At 36.6% G+C, this 16,161-nt stretch overlaps 1 protein-coding gene across 2 annotated transcripts in view; it reads left to right on the forward strand.

Moving 5' to 3' along the window:
* C1GALT1 (core 1 synthase, glycoprotein-N-acetylgalactosamine 3-beta-galactosyltransferase 1) overlaps positions 1–16,161 on the forward strand; it is a 48,308-nt gene that overhangs the window by 1,530 nt on the left and 30,617 nt on the right. The window lies entirely within an intron of this gene.

Below are 16,161 nucleotides of genomic sequence, written 5' to 3' on the forward strand. Positions count from 1 at the left end.
ACCAAACAGTTAACTCTTTTTACCATATGTTAAGTAAAACAGTGATTTAGTAAGGAAAGTATGACTCACTTAAAATTCTTCACAGGAAAAGTGTGTGGTTTTTTAGTTATGGTGGAGAACCATTTAAGATGTTTCTCTTAAATTTCCCTGAAATTTGTGTTTTTCTGTATCTTTTTACTTTGGGTTCAGCATTTTAAAAATATTTTGTGGGTACTATTCATTTAAAGATAGATATGCTTTTTGGGGGGTATTGTTTGTACTAGTCTGTGTTTCTAAGTTCAGTATCCAGAAATTATTAGACTATCACAAAGTCATTTAGGAGTGCATATCAATTAATGGTCACCTAGTCATAGAAATAGAAAAGTGTGTCTTTTAGGTATATGCAGTACTACTATTTGTGTATTGACTTGTGCTCACTAACATAAAAATTGCATTATACAACTTATACACTCCATGGACCATGGTGATTTTAGAGTCTCAGTGTGGAGAAATCATTGATTGGAATTCTTGTGACAGTGCACCTATAAACATTAAATGGAAAATGGACAGCTTGATGCTGAAATTTAATTCTGATTCAGTTAAAATTTTAAGCTTCCCGATATTTATTGAGATTTTAGTAAAGAGGCTAGTATACAAACTATAGCAAAGTGGAAGGAATATGGCAAAATTCTTTTTAAAATAAGGGGGTGGGGGGGATGCATAATTCTTCCATGAAAGAGAAGTTAGCATTTTATCTTGAAATCTAAATGAGTATCAAATATATACTTAAATTTTCATTTTATAGCTAATTCAGATGTCCTACAGGAAAATGCAGGCCAAAATCTATAATGTGTGAAAATCAGAAGTGTCCCTTAAAGAAAAAAATACAAAGAAGCTGTTATATGTGAAATAGGGTAGCCTGTAGGAAGGTAGAAGAAACCAAAAAGAAAATCCAAGTGATCTAGACTCTGTAGTGTGAGCTACCTGGCACATTGAAGGGACATGTTGAGGGCAGAGAGAGGTGATATTTAATTAGGGAGATTCTGAAACAGGAAATCTGATTAGTTCACAATGAAAGCTACATGTTAAAATATTTAAATTGGTGCAAGTTGGATAATTGGCAGATTTGAAACTATATGCAACTTGATAGAGTCATTTGCATTTTTGGTCATTGTGTTAGCTTCCGAGGGCTGCTATAACAAAGTACAACACACTGAGTTATTTAAAACAACAGAACTTTATCATTTCACAGTTTTGGAGGTTACAGGTCTGAAATCAAGGTGTTGACAGGGCCGTGCTCTACCTTCTGGGGAATTTTATCTGTTCTGTGCCTCTTAGCTTTGTGTGTCACTGGCACTCCTTAGCTTGAAGTTATATTACGCAAGCCTCTGCCTCTGTTGTCACATGGCGTTCTCCCTGTATGTCTCTCCCTTAATGTGGTGTTCTCCCCTTTTTGTAAGGACTTCAGTCATATTGAATTAGAGTCCACCCTGCTGCATGCGTGTTAAGTCGCTTCAGTCGTGTCCAACTCTTTGCGACCCTTTAGACTATAGCCCACGAGGCTCCTCTGTCCATGAGATTCTCCAGGCAAGATGACTGAAGTTGGTTGCCATGCCCTCCTCCAGGGGATCTTCCCAACCCAGGGACTGAACTGGCATCTCTTAACATCTGCATTGGCAGGCGAGTTCTTTTACCACTAGCGCCACCCGGAAAGTCTTTGGCACCATATAGCAGACCAAATCAGAGAGGGCATTGAGAACAGGCTAAATTCATTTACCTATCTCAGTACCTACTATATGCTAGGTCATAGAAATAAAACAATGACTGCTGCTAGGTAGGCAAAAATCTCTGTCCTCATGGAACTTATGTTCTAAAACCTTGGTTCTCGAACTGTGGTCCTTGGAACCTCTGCATCACCTGGGAACTTGTCAGAAATGCAAATTTTTAGGCTCTCTTCCGCAGACTTGTTGATTCAGACATTCTTTTAACAAGCTTTTCAGGTGATTCTGGTGTAGACTCAGGTTTGAGAACCACTGATCAAGATGGAGAAAAGAGACAATAATCAAGATGAGTAAGTAAAATATGTAATATATTAGATGTTAATAGGTGCTGTCAGTAAAAGTAGGGTGGCTCAGGAAAACATGCCCCCCACCCCCCCACCAGGAGTAAAGGCCGGAAGGAGTTGGGGAGTAAGCCATGTGAGTATCTGGGTGAGTTGTGTTCCCAACAGAGAACAGCAAGTATAAGGACACTCAGGTATTTGAGGAACAGCAGAGAGTCCAAAGTTAGAACACAGCAAGGAGCAGATAGTAATAGGTTCAGTTTTTGAAATTTCTATTTGTTCCTTTTTAACCTGCAAAATCCAAATACTAGGAAAGCAAGAGAAAAGTGCAGGAGTAGGATGCCAGGTTGAACCTAGTTGTCTGTGTAAGAATAGACTAGTATATAATCTAGATATATTTTATACATTCATTTGGCATTATGTGAAGACATTTGAATGACAACTAGGGGGAGTGCTACTGATGTCTAGTGAGTATGGGCCTAGGATGCTGTTGAACATCTTACAGTGAACAGGGCACCCCCCACAACAGAGAGTTACCCAGCTCAGAATGTCAGTTATGTCAGGTTAAGAAACATTGGCTTAATGGGATTTACAGAGGTTGGGGCATGGATAGCAGAGGAAGGGTGTGTTGTATAGATGGAAAAGACAGTGGGAATAGAGGAGCTCACTGCATTGAGTGTTTATTGAACTGTAAATAGTTCAGAATTGCTGAAACATAAATTATAAGCAGGGGAGAGATTGGGGGGGTGCATACTGTACCTATATGGTAATGCAATTCTTTGAAAGCAAAGTTATGAAACAGTAGGAAAGCTAATATATTATTAATTTTATATTAAGCATCACTCACCTTAAGGGTAGACTAGTATTTATATTTTATGTATTCATTACATAACTTTGTATTAATGTTTTTCAATATTTATAGCCTACACAGTTCATTTGCAAATTTTTCAAATTGTCACTAATCTCCAAAGAAGTTTTCAAGTATTTTTATTCAAAAATATCTGCATAAAAGTGAACCCAGCCGGTTCAAATCCATGTTGTTCAAGGGTCAACTATAGTTACCTTTGATGAGAACCTGGGGTAGAGATAGGAATGAAAATATACTCTTTTCTGTATGTATGTGTGTGTATGTATATATGTACATGTGTGTATATGTATGTTTAATCTATGTTTTCAGTTTGGGTTTGTTTGTTTCCTGTATATTAGCAATACTTTACTAACAAAAAATTGTAGTTGCCAAATGTGCCAAGATTTTCCTAATTAGTACAAATCAATCATTGTTCTTAACATCTACAGCGTATTCTCTGGTAGAGATGTACCATATATTTTTTTTAAACTAGCTCCTCATCAACAAACATCTGTGGCTATGGCTGCCATGAATATCTTTGCACAGTTCTGTGTTTGTATCCATAAGAAAAATTTCTGATCATGAAATGATGTGTCAAGGCACACTTGAAAAAGTTTACAGATACTGTCAAACTGCTCTTCTAAAAAGACAGTAAGTATGTGTATTCTGAGGAACATCAGAGGAGCGTCAGTTTTCTCTCATGTCTGTGTCAATACTGGCTGTTACTAAGCTTAACATTTTTTGCCATTCTGATAGGTTAAGAATAGTATCTCTTCATTTGAGGTTTACATTTCTGTAATATGAGTGAAATGTGAACATCCTTGACCATTGTATTTTTTTTTCATTCAAATCCTTTACTTTTTTTTAACTGTTGTTACATTAAGTCGATTATCTTTTTCATGATGGTTTTTGTTATTTTTTGCTGTACAGATTTTTTTAAACATTTTATACAAAACGTACATTTGAACTAGCAGTTTCACTGCCAGTTAATTAAATGAATAACCTCATACACTTTTACTATATTTTTACCTTTTGGGATTTGAAAAAAATCTCGGTTCATGATATAAAAATGTAAAAAAGATGTTTTCTTCTTGTTCTGTTTGAATTTCATTTTTTTAAAGTATTGAAATCTTAGAAACAGAATTTGAAAGAAATAGGTGGAGATCCAGATGGTTGCTTTTTTATCTTTTCCCCAAAAGATTATTATTTCAATATCCTTTCTTGAATAAGCCATCTTTTTCTTGATTTGAAATGCTATGTGTACTATGCATTAAATTTCCATATGTACTTGCTTTTTGTTGTTGTTGTTGTTTTTTTTTTAACAAACTCTATTTCAGTCTGATAAGGACCACCAGGGATATATATCTTTAGGCTAACAAAGTGAGGTTAATTAACTTGCTGCTGAGAAGGAGATCACACACCAGAGGAACTGCCAGAAGGGATAGTGTTATTATAGGATTCTGGGGAGGGGTAGAGTTTAGACAAAATTTAAATGAAGCAATATTTGATAAGTTTAAAGCACAGCAAGACTGTGTACCGGGTTAATTAACATCAGGCTTGGGCTGAGAAATAGACTTAAGAGTCCCGTTTCCTTGGAGACTACAAAGTTAAGATGAATGTGTGGAATGTTGTATCTGGGAAACCCTTACCTGAAGCTCCGGGTTGGAAATTGAGGCTGCTTCTGATTAATGATTCATCATCCATGCAAGAGTGGGGTGTTCCAGTCTCACTGATACACTTTCAAATAATTCTGACAGTCTGTAGAGAAAAAAGGTTTCACAGCAGTATGTCTTTAGTATGAATTAATAGAAGCATTAAAAACATTTTTTCCAATCCACAGGTATACTGATGTGCCTGTTCAGCCAGAATATCAAATTGTTTTAATTACTCTACCACATATTATACTCACATGATTATTTTTCCAAATAACATATAAAATAATTTTTACCACATTATTTAATTTTTTAAAATCTTGTGTCTTAAGTAGATCTGCCTAGATTTAGTCCACCCTCACACCCCTTTCCCAGGTATACGCCTCAGATTTTTTTATGTGGACCATTTGTAAAGTCTTTATTGAAATTGTTGCAGTATTGCTTCTGCTGTATGGTTTTTGGGGTTTTGGCCACCAGGCATATGGGATCTTAGCTCCCCAACCAGGGATTGAACCTACACTCTCTGCATTGGGAAGCAAAGTCTTAACCACTGGATCACTAGGGAAGTCCTTACTCACACGTTTATTTTTCCAGACTTTTCAGTTACATTATTTAACTTCTAAAGATCTTATATTTTAGTTGGGACAGTATTATATATATATATAATTTACCATCTTAACCATTTTTAAGTGTACAATTCAGTGATGTTAAGTACATTTAACTTGTGCCAACCATGACCACCATCTTCCAGAGTTCTCATCTTATAAAACTGAAAATTCATACCCATTAAATAGTAGCTCCGCTTTCTCCTCTCCTACCGTTCCCTGGAAATCACCATTCTACTTTCTGTCTATGATTTTAGCTAAGTTTCTCATATAAGTGAGATTATTACATAGTATTTGTCTTTTTGTGACTGGCTTTTTTCATTTAGCATAATATGCTGAAGGCTCATCCATGTTGTAGCATATGTCAAAATTTCCTTACTTTAAAAGGCTGAATAATATTCTGTCACGTATATATAACATATTTTGCATATCCATTCAATCATTTGGGTTGCTTCCACGTATTAGCTATTATGACAGTGCTGCTATAAAAATGGATATACAGATATCTTTTTGAGACCCTGCTTTGAATTCTTTTGAGCATATACCCAGAAATGGAATTGTTGGATCATGTGGTAATTCTATTTTAATTTTCTCCACATGCTCTTTCCTGCAGTTGATATACTATTCTGCATTCCCATTGCTGCTGCTGCTAAATCGTAGCAGTCATGTCCGACTCTGTGCACCCCATCGACGGCAGCCCATCAGGCTCTGCCGTCCCTGGGATTCTCCAGGCAAGAACACTGGAGTGGGTTGCCATTTCCTTCTCCACATTCCCACTAGTAGCACACAAACATTTTCATTTCTCCACATCCTCACCAACACTTGTTATTTTGCTTTTCCTTTTGATAGTCGCTATCGTTAGTGGATGTGAAGCTGTATCTCATTGTGGTTTTGGTTAGCATTTCCCTAATGGTAAGTGATGTTGAGCATTTTATTTCCTGCTCAACGTGTTCATGCCTATTGGCATTTGTGTATCTTCTTTGGAGAAGTTATCTATTCCAGACCTTTGCCCATTTTTGAATTGTGTTTTTGTTGTCATTGTTAAGTTTTAGGAGTCCTGTATATATTCTGGATATTAATCCCTTACCAGATACATTTGCAAATATATTCTCCCATTCTTTGGATTCCCTTCTTACTCTATAGATAATACCTTTTGATGCACAAATGTTTTAAGTTTTTATAAAGCCAAGTTTGACTGCCTTTTCTTTTGTTGCATGCACTTTTGATGTCATATCCAAAAAATAATTGCCAACTCCAGTGTTGTGAAGCTTTTGTCTTATGTTTCCTTCTAAGAGTTTTATACATTTAGGGCTTAGTTTAGGTCTTTGATCCATTTTGAGTTAATTTTTGTATATGGTGTAAAGTAGGGGTCCCACTTCATTCTTCAGTGTGTGGATATCCAGTTTTCTCAGTACCTTTTGTTTAACAGACTGTCCTTTGTCCAGTGAATTGACTTGGTCCTCTTGTCAAAAATCTTTTGACCATGAATGTGAGGGTTTATTTCTGGGCTCTCTGTTTTGTTCCACTGGGCTGTGTGTCAGTGTCACCCTGTTTTGATCACTGTAGCTTTTTGGTACGTTTTGAAATTAGAAAGTATGTGTCTTCCAGTTTTATTCTTCAAGATTGTTTTGGCTCTGTGAGGTACTTTGACATCCCATATAAATTCTATGATGGGTAATTCTGTTTCTTAAAAAAGCAACATTGGATTTTGATACAAATTGCATTGAACTTATAGATCACTTTAAATAGTATTGATAGCTTAACAATATTAAATCTTCCAGTCCATGAACAGGGGATGTCTTTCTGTTTGTGTCTTCTTTAATTTCTGCTGAAGATGCAAAAAATATTAATGTTCTCATTGAAAAGTAACAGAAAAGGTATTTTCACTTTTGATCTTCTGAATCTGAAATTGGAATAGTTTTTAAAATAAAAGTGAAGGCTATTTGTTAATATTTTCTATTTCTGTAGTTTTAATAAATTACTAATAGAAAATATTTTAGTCTATCTCTCAGATAATATGTACTTCTATTATAATTTATACAAGCTGAATACACATCAAAGAAAATAATATATAGTTCATGCTATATGTCTAGTTCATAAACTTTGGATTATATAAGTGTATAAAAGTGTCAAGTGATGGAACTATATGATTTATTAGATTGGTGCAAAAGTAATTGCAATTTTTGCATTGTTAAAATTTGCCATTTGATATTGGAATACATCCTGAATAAATGTGGTTATGTTACACATCATTTTAATGTGCATTTCTCACTTTATGTTTTTTTGCTGATGACTTATTACTTACTGTTTATTTTATATTTATTTTGGACTATAGAAATGTTAAACAAAATGCAAATTTGAACGATTTTCTTATTTGAGTTCAAAATGGGTCGTAAAGCAGCAGAGACTGCTCACAGCATCAACACATTTGGGCTGGGAACTGCTAACAAACGTAGTGCAGTGGTGGTTCAAGAGGTTTTGCAAAGGAGACAAGAACCTTGAAGATGACGAGCATAGTGACTTGCCATCAGAAGTTGACAGTGACCAACTGAGAGCATCATCGAAGCTGATCTTACAACTACACGAGAAGCTGCTGAAGAACTCAATGTCAGCTATTCTATGGTTCTGCATTTGAAGCAAATTGGAAAGGTGAAAAAGCTCAATAAGTGGGTGTCTCATGAGCTAACCAAAAATCAAAAAAATTGTTGTTTTGAAGTGTTGTCTTCTCTTATTCTATGCAACAGCAAACCATTTCTCAATCAGATTGTGATGTGTGGTGAAAAATGAATTTTATATGACAACCAGTAACAACCAACTAGTGATTCTAACCGAGAAGAAGCTCCAAAGCATTTCCCAAAGTCAGACTTGCACCAAGAAAAGGGCATGGTCACTGTTTGGTGGTCTGCTGCTGGTCTGATCCACTACAGATTTCTGAATCCTAGAGAAACCATTACATGTGAGAAGTATGCTCAGCAAATCAGTGAGAAGTACCAAAACTTGCAGTGCCTGCAGCAGGCATGGGTCAACAAAAAGTGCTGCATTCTTCTCCACAACACCCAACTGCTCGTCGCACAACCAGTACTTCAGGAGTTGAACCAGTTGGGCTACCGCCACATTCACCTGACGTCTTGCCAACCAGCTACCACTTCTTCAAGCATCTTGACAACTTTTTGCAGGAAAAATGCTTCCACAAGCAGCAGGATGCAGAAAATGTGTTCCAAGAGTTCCTCGAATTCCAAGACATGGATTTTTATGCCATAGGAGTGAACAAACTTACTTCTTGTTGGCAAAAATGTGTTGATTGTAATGGTTCCTATTTTGATTAATAAATAATGTGTTTGAGCCTAGTTATAATGATTTAAAATTCAGTCTGAAACTGTAATTACATTTGCACCAACCTAGTATTTAGTAAATTAGGTAGTATAGATGAAGATACCTATTTGGAAAAGATAATTTCAACTACACAGTCTTCCCTGGTGACTCAGTGGTAAATAATATGCCTGCCAATGCCAGAGATGTGGGTTCAATCCCTGGGTCAGGAGGATACTCTGGAGAAGGAAGTGGCAACTCACTCTAGTATTCTTGCCTAGAAAAATCCCATGGCAGAGGAGCCTGGCAGGCTATAGTCCGTGGAGTCACAAAGAATTGGACATGACTTAGCAACTAAACAACAACAACTTCAACTGTGCCTCCCACATACACACACTTAGAACAGACATTTGTTTGCATTTTATAAGCCAGGCAATGTGTTAGATACGAGGAGATAGGGGTAAAAGAGTCATAGCTGTTGTTCTTGAAGAATGTATAGTCTAGAGGAAAGAGATGCACATACATACTATGGATGCACATATATACTATGATGCAGTGTAAGTATATAGCACGAGATGTGAATGAAGGAACAAGAAAACATTTGATGGAAGAGCAGTTAATTTGATCATGGGCAATAGGTAAGACTGGTCATGAAAAGTACTGAAACCAAGGTAACCATGAAAGATAATCCTGCATTTATCTGGTAGACATAACTGAGGCAGGCATTCCAGGCAGAAAGAATAGAAAGCCCAAAGTCATCCATATGAAAGACCATGGCAGATTGGAGGATGTCTGAATATAGGCTTTAGGTAAACTAGAGCTAGATCTTGTCCACCAAGTAAGCAGTATGGGCATGATCCTGTGGCATTGGGAAGCATTTTTTAAAGAATAAGACTGCTATGTGAAACCTTTATTAGTTGTTGGGAAAGAGCAATAAAAGAGCTGAGCCCAAGGGAAAATTGTCAAGGAATGGAGGGAGAAAAGTGTCCACAGAGTATAAAATAGATGTGGAAATATAATCAGGTTTGTGGACTTGGGGCATGAATAAGGACATGCCCTCTCAGTTCAAATCAGCTGATATTTTTTGTACCACTGTCTTGTGAAAAGCATCATAGTCAGCAACTCTGAGAGGTAGGAAGCTATTTCTTGCCTTCTGGGAGTTTACATTCTGTAAACATGAGAAAATACACCAATGACTGAATCCTTAGTTCCTAGGATAGTATTTGACAAATTGAAAGGTACTCAGTCAGTAGTGCCTCCCAAAGATTTCATAAAACCTCACGGTCATGTTGTGTAAATCTCAAAGTGTAATTCTACGTTTAAAAAAATGTTTCCACCAGTTCTAGGTTAAATGATCAAAATGTGAGAATGCCTTTTGCTGTTCTGTGAGTTTCACAAATATTTTTTGCATCCTTAGTGATTTCTGTAATACCCAAAGTTAGTGCTATATTATACTGCTTTATATCAAATTGAAGAAAGAGAGAAGGGGAAAGAGTGCCATACAGATTTCTTTTCACATCTGCTCTGCTTATTGACTAACCTTCAGACTGGGATTTCCAAGCCTGAGTATAACTACCAGTAACTCAAAGAGAATTAAATCTAAACCCAATGAAAAGAGCATCGAACTAAGAAAAAAGGCTTACTGTAAACATTACTCTTTGAGTCAAGAAGGAAAGTTGAATACAGCATCTTCCTTTTTGAGTTTTATTCACCCAGAAATCAGAACTCTTAAGTCTCTATTTATTTCATGATGTAGCAAGCTACCAGCCACCATTCAGTATTTTTGGAGAGAAATAATTTTTTTCAAAATTATGCAGTAACTAATTCTCAAAGTGTGATCCAGGAAAAGTGAAGTCCTTTATATTGTTTTAGGAGGTTGATAAAGTCAGTCTCTTTATACTAATATCAATATATTATTTGCTTTTCTTCAGTCATTCTCATATAAGTTTGCAGTCTGGTTTTTTAAGTAGCTGCATAATATATAATATTGCAGCAAATTGAATGCAGAAGGAGATATGGAGTTCCAGATCCACGTGTCTTGTATTAAACCACATGCTGAGATTTGCAAAATATTAAGCAATGCTACTCTTCTCAATAAGTTTTTTAGAAAATATATTTTTTTCTCATAAAATAAGTTGTAAGCAGGTAGTTGTAAATATAACTTATAAAACAGGTAGTGGATTTGTCACTACTATTCATGAGTTAATATATATTCTCATTTTAATTTTTAATACAAATCTAATCAATAAATGTAACCCACATAAAAGCTGTTTGAGATCTTCCATGATGCAGAGTTTAAAGGGATCTTGAGACTAAATTTTTTGAGAACTGCGCAAGTAATGTATGAGCTTGCCTGGTGGCTCAGATGGTGATGAATCTGCCCCATGGTTTGGGAAGATCCCTTGGAGAAGGGAATGGCTATCACTCCGGTATTCATGTTCATCTCACTCAATTTGGAAAAATTTTGGAAAGAAAATAGTCTTGGTTACCACTAATTCCACCACTGAAATTAGAAATTAGAGTTGAAATTAGAAATGAGAAAATTTTAACATTTTGGTATATATATATATTTGCTTTATTTTAGGATAGATTTTTTTAAAGCACAAAACTATAATAATATTATATATAAAACTTTGCAGCCTTTTTTCACTTGCATGCTAACTGTATTTCCGTGTTATGTAATTTGAAAAGTTTCAGTTCAGTTCAGGTGCTCAGTAGTGTTCAACTATTTGCGACCCCATGAATCGCAGCACGCCAGGCCTCCCTGCCCATCACCAACTCTCAGAGTTCACTCAAACTCATGTCCGTCGAGTCGGTGATGCCATCCAGCCATCTCATCCTCTGTCGTCCCCTTCTTCTCCTGCCCCCAATCCCTCCCAGCATCAGGGTCTTTTCCAGTGAGTCAACTCTTCGCATGAGGTGGCCCAAGTATTGGAGTTTCAGCTTCAGCATCAGTCCTTCCAATGAACACCCAGGACTGATCTCCTTTAGGATGGACTGGTTGGATCTCCTTGCAGTCCAAGGGACTCTCAAGAGTCTTCTCCAACACCACAGTTCAAAAGCATCAATTCTTCAGCGCTCAGCTTTCTTCACAGTCCAACTCTCACATCCATACATGACCACTGGAAAAACCATAGCCTTGACTAGACGGACCTTTGTTGGCAAAGTAATGTCTCTGCTTTTTAATATGTTATCTAGGTTGGTCAGAACTTTCTTCCAGGGAGCAAGTGTCTTTTAATTTCATGGCTACAATGACCATCTGCAGTGATTTGGAGCCCAAAAACTAAAGTCAGCCACTGTTTCCCCATCTATTTCCCATGAAGTGATGGGACCAGATGCCATGATCTTTGTTTTCTGAATGTTGAGCTTTAAGCCATCTTTTTCACTCTCCTTTTTCACTTTCATCAAGAGGCTTTTTAGTTCCTCTTCACTTTCTGACATAAGGGTGGTGTCATCTGCATATCTGAGGTTATTGATATTTCTCCCAGCAATCTTAATTCCAGCTTGTGCTTCTTCCAGCCCAGCGTTTCTCATGATGAACCAGTCTGTTGTTGTTCCATGTCCAGTTCTAACGGTTGCTTCCTGACCTGCATATAAGTTTCTCAAGAGGAAGATCAGGTGGTCTGGTATTCCCATCTCTTTCGAAATTTTCCACAGTTTATTGTGATCCACACAGTCAAAGGCTTTGGCATAGTCAGTAAAGCAGAAATAGATGTTTTTCTGAAACTCTCTTCGTTTTTCCATGATCCAGCAGATGTTGGCAATTTGATCTCTGGTTCCTCTGCCTTTCCTAAAACCAGCTTGAACATCTGGAAGTTCATGGTTCACATATTGCTGAAGCCTGGCTTGGAGAATTTTGAGCATTACTTTACTAGCATATGAGATGAGTACAATTTTGTGGTAGTTTGAGCATTCTTTGGCATTGCCTTTCTTTGGGATTGGAATGAAAACTGACCTTTTCCAGTCCTGTGGCCACTGCTGAGTTTTCCAAATTTGCTGGCATATTGAGTGCAGCACTTTCACAGCATCATCTTTTAGGATTTGAAATAGCTCAACTGGAATTCCATCACCTCCACTGGCTTTGTTCGTAGTGATGCTTTCTAAGTTCCACTTGACTTCACATTCCAGGCTATCTGGCTCTAGGTGAGTGATCACACCATCGTGACTATCTGGGTCGTGAAGATCTTTTTTGTACAGTTCTTCTGTGTATTCTTGCCACCTCTTCTTAATATCTTCTGCTTCTGTTAGGTCCATACCATTTCTGTCCTTTATTGAGCCCATCTTTGCATGAAATGTTCCCTGTGTATCTCTAATTTTTTTGAAGAGATCTCTAGTCTTTCCCATTCTATTGTTTTCCTCTATTTCTTTGCATTGATCTCTGAGGAAGGCTTTCTTATCTCTTCTTGCTGTTCTTTGGAACTCTGCATTCAGATGCTTATATCTTTCCTTTTCTCCTTTGCTTTTCACTTCTCTTCTTTTCACAGCTATTTTTAAGGCCTCCCCAGACAGCCATTTTGCTTTTTTGCATTTCTTTTTCTTGGGGATGGTCTTGATCCCTGTCTCCTGTACAATGTCGCAAACCTCCGTCCATAGTTATCAGGCACTCTGTCTATCAGACTGGTCCCTTAAATCTATTTCTCACTTCCACTGTATAATCATAAGGGATTTGGTTTGTACAGGCATTGTTTAAATGCTTTTTTATATTTTATTAAAATGATTTCCTTCAATTATATTAAGTGTTCAGCTACTAAGCTACAGTTTGAAGACATAGAGGGAATACGCTATAGAAAATTTTAAGTTGTCTTGAGTTTTTAATGGTACCAGATCAGGTCACTTGGCAAAATATCAAAAAAGTATCAGGAATTTATGTAACTCTTTTAACCTATATCATGCTAGGGAAAGATTAAATCAATGAATTTAAATCACTTAGAACAGTATTCTTTGCATTGAATCATCATTCAGTGTTACCTATTTTTATTTGCTAGATCATATTTTATTATAGATTTGGCTTTTATTTTTAATGTTGTATTTCAGATATACAGATGACCAACTGAATGTTTCCCAGGTTGCAGACCTGCATCTCTTCACTGATGCTCTTTCATCATTTCTGCATCAGTTCCCTACTAATGCTTTAAAATAGATAGTGTGATACACTGGATATTTGACCTGACCAAGCCTGTCATGTATTTAAAATACCTTCACTTATCCTTCATTCTTATTGGATGGTTTGGCAGAGAATAAAATTGTAGGTTCAAAATCATTTTTTCTCTGAATTTTTAGGGAGTTTCTCCATTACGTTCAGCTTTCAACATTGCTGTTTGAAAGTTCAAAACCATTGAATTCCTGATCTCTTATATGTGACCTTTTGCCCCTTTCTATGAAAGTTTACAGAATGGTTTTGTTGACTCAATTGTTGTGAAATTTTATTATAATGTATCTTTATGGGTCTTTTCTTATTCACTGTGCTGGGTATTACTGAATCTTTTCAGTCTGAAAATTTCCTTGAAATGTTTGATTGTTGGTATCATCCTCTGTCTTTTCTACATCTATAATCATTAGTTATCAGTTTTCTTGTTTTCCTATTACCTGGCCGTTTTGCTCACTTTTAGGGTTATTTTCTTAACTTTTTCCTATAGCTGTTGTATTGAGGTTTTTGATTTTCTTATATCTTAATTTTTTGAAGTACTTCTCTTATTTTTTTATTTTTTTGGTACAGACCATGTTGAAGTCTTTATTGTGTTTGTTACAGTATTGCTTCTGTTTTATGTTTCAGTTTTTTGGCTGAGAGGCATGTGAGATCTTAGCTTCCTGACCAGGGATCGAACCTGCACCCTCTGTATTGGAAGGCAAAGTCTCAACTACTAGACTGCCAGGAAAGTCCCTTGCACTTTTTATTGTCAGGAAGAAAAATTTTAAGGTGGTGTCTTGTTCTTATTTCAAGAATATGATGGCATGATTAAGTTTTCATGTCATTACATGGTCCTTTTCAAGTTACTTTAAATTTGACTATGTTAATTTTTTTCTTTCATATTACAGGTTTTCTTTAAAATATCTGGTGACTCTTAACTGGCTATTTATGTTTTAGAGTAGATACTTAAAAGACAACTGAAATCTCTATACATGTCATTTTGCAATAAGGAATTCATGCACTGAGCCACAGTCAGCTCCTGGTTTTGTTTTTGCTGACAGTATACAGCTTCTCTGTCTTTGGCTGCAAAGAATATAATCAGTCTGATTTCAGTATTGACCATCTGGTGATGTCCATGTGTAGAGTCTTCTCTTGTGTTGTTGGAAGACGGTATTTGCTATGACCAGTGCAGTCTCTTGGCAAAACTCTGTTAGCCTTTGCCCTGCTTCATTTTGTACTCCAAGGCCAAATTTGCCTGTTACTCCAGGTATCTGTAGACTTCTTGCTTTTCCATTCCAGCCCCCTATAATGAAAAGGACATCTTTTTGAGGTGTTAGTTCTAGAAGGTCTTGTAAGTCTTCATAGAACCGTTCACCTTTAGCTTCTTCAGCATTACTGGTCGGCGCACAGACTTGGATTACTGTGATATTGAATGGTTGTCTTGGAAACAAACAGAGATCATTCTGTCATTTTTGAGATTGCACCCAAGTAATGCATCTTGGACTTTTTTGTTGACTATGAGGGCTACTCCATTTCTTCTAAGGGATTCTTGCAAACAGTAGTAGATATAATGGTCATCTGAATTAAATTTGCCCATTCCTCCTTACTGTAAAATTCAGATTTAAATTGAAGAAAGTAGAGAAAACCACTAGACCACTCAGGTATGACCTATATCAAATCCCTTATGATTATACAGTGGAAGTGACAAATAGATTCAAGGGATTAGATCTGATAGACAGAGTGCCTGAAGAACTATGGATGGAGGTTCCTGACATTGTAGAGGAAGAGTTTCCAAAACCATCCCCAAGAAGAAGAAATGCAAAAAGGCAAAATAGTTGTCTGAGGAGGCCTTACAAATAGCTGAGAAAGGAAGAGAAGCTAAAGGTAAAGGAGAAAAGAAAAGATACACCCATTTGAATGCAGATTTCCAGCGAAAACCAAGGATAGATAAGAAGGGCTTCCTCAGTGATCTGTGCAAAGAAACAGAGGAAAACAATAGAATGGGAAAGACTAGAGATCTCTTTAAGACAATTAGAGATACCAAGGGAACATTTCAAAGATGGGCACAGTAAAGGATGTATTAAATGTTAGGTCTGTATGCACCTGACAGAGGCAGATGTTAAGAAGAGGTACAAGAATACACAGAAGAACTGTACAGTAAAGATCTTCATGACAAAGGAGGCGAGAATATACACTGGGGCAAAGACAGCCTCTTCAATAAATGGTGCTGGGAAAACTGGACAGCTACACGTAAAAGAAGGAAATTAGAACACTTCCTAACACCATACACAAAGATAAACTCAAAGTGCATTAAAGACCTAAATGCAAGACCAGAAACACTCTTAGAGGAAAACAGAGGCAGAACACTCGATGACATAAATCAAAGCAAGATCCTCTATGACCCACCTCCTAGAGTAACATGTAAAAACAAAAGTAAACAAATGGGACCTGATTAAACTTAAAAGCTTTTGCACAGCAAAGCAAACTATATACAAGGTGAAAAGACATCCCTCAGAATGGGAGAAAACAATAGCAAATGGAACAACTGACAAAGGATTAATTTCCAAAATATACTAGCA

This window comes from Bos indicus, chromosome 4 (assembly GCF_029378745.1).
Source record: "Bos indicus isolate NIAB-ARS_2022 breed Sahiwal x Tharparkar chromosome 4, NIAB-ARS_B.indTharparkar_mat_pri_1.0, whole genome shotgun sequence".
Classification (NCBI taxonomy): Eukaryota; Metazoa; Chordata; class Mammalia; order Artiodactyla; family Bovidae; genus Bos; species Bos indicus.